The sequence below is a fragment of the Chiloscyllium plagiosum genome, unplaced genomic scaffold (genome assembly GCF_004010195.1).
Source record: "Chiloscyllium plagiosum isolate BGI_BamShark_2017 unplaced genomic scaffold, ASM401019v2 scaf_24078, whole genome shotgun sequence".
NCBI lineage: Eukaryota > Metazoa > Chordata > Chondrichthyes > Orectolobiformes > Hemiscylliidae > Chiloscyllium > Chiloscyllium plagiosum.
This window is the reverse complement of record NW_025196238.1, coordinates 1017-2323: the sequence shown is the minus strand read 5'-3', so window position 1 is coordinate 2323 and position 1307 is coordinate 1017.

Below are 1307 nucleotides of genomic sequence, written 5' to 3'. Positions count from 1 at the left end.
ACCCCAAACCCCGCCATTGCACCCTCACTGGAACATGACAGACAAAGACTCTGTTTCCTCTGTCTCCCTTCTTGCGTGGAACTGGGCCCCTATTACCATTGACCTGGCCAGGCCTAATGTTCAGGGGTTGAGCAGGAACGGCCAACAGTACCTGCCTCGGAGAACCCCAAGGACAAACACTTTGCCCTCGTTCTCTCCTTTTTAACCACTGGATATAAAGTTGTAGCACACAGACACCCGAGAGTTTTATATATACCTGTGTTTGTTTTTTAAACTGTATAGTCTGATCTCTTAATTAATGTTAAATAATGTGGTTCTTAATGCAGTTATAACTTTGCTAAGTCACCCACTGCGTTGCTGGCTTCACTTTGAGACGATTTCTCGACACCCAGATGGGAGCCCACCTCAATCCCAGAAACAATTCCTGCAGACCCTCTGATTGACGTATGGTCGTTGTGAAAAAGATTCCGTCCCACCATCCCAGGGGGGGGGCGGTGTACACAGAGCCGTGGGAACGGGATTAAATGGCTCGGGGAGGGTCAATGGGACAGTAGGGTCCATTTTGTTTCAGGGTACGTGACGGTCTCTTACCTCTCTGGAACCTCTCAGCCAAGGAGAGCTGAGCATTCTTCAGGTAAGCTTTCATTTCCAGTCTCTGTCCCTGTATCCTACGGCCTGAGTCCACTCTCTGGGCAGTAGTGGGTCTGTGATCAGAGGGGGATGCAGTGCACACAGAGAGAAACCTAACCCTGCGGAACCGTTCCCACTGTCTCCATGTGTCTGGGCACTGGGCTGTCAGGTTCTGGATGGAGGCACTTTTCCCGATGTCTCCCTCCAATAGAAATGATCTTGTCACGAATGTCCATTGGGAAATTGCTCAGTGAATATGTTACCCGTGTCCCTCCGTTACTAGGATATCGAGTTTGCGTTTCTGTTGCGTTGGTTTGATCTTTCTTGTTAATGAACTTCAATAAAAGATGGATGATGGCAATGTTTTGTGATGTGTTCAGACTTGACCCAAGCTGCCAGCACCTTCAACAGGGTCCCACAGCACAGAAACAGACCCTTCGGCCCATCCAGTCCGTGCTGACCCTAATCCCCAAACTAACCCAGTCCCCCACTGCCTGCTCCTGGCCCATCTCCCTCCAACCCTTCCCTGTCCATGTCCTTATCCAAATCCTTTTTAAACGTTGTAACTGTCCCCCCCCCCCCTTCCTCAGGAAGGTCATTCCACACACAGACCACCCCCTGGGGAAAACAGTTGCCCCTCGTGTCTTTTTTAAATCTCTCTCCTCTCCCCCTAAACA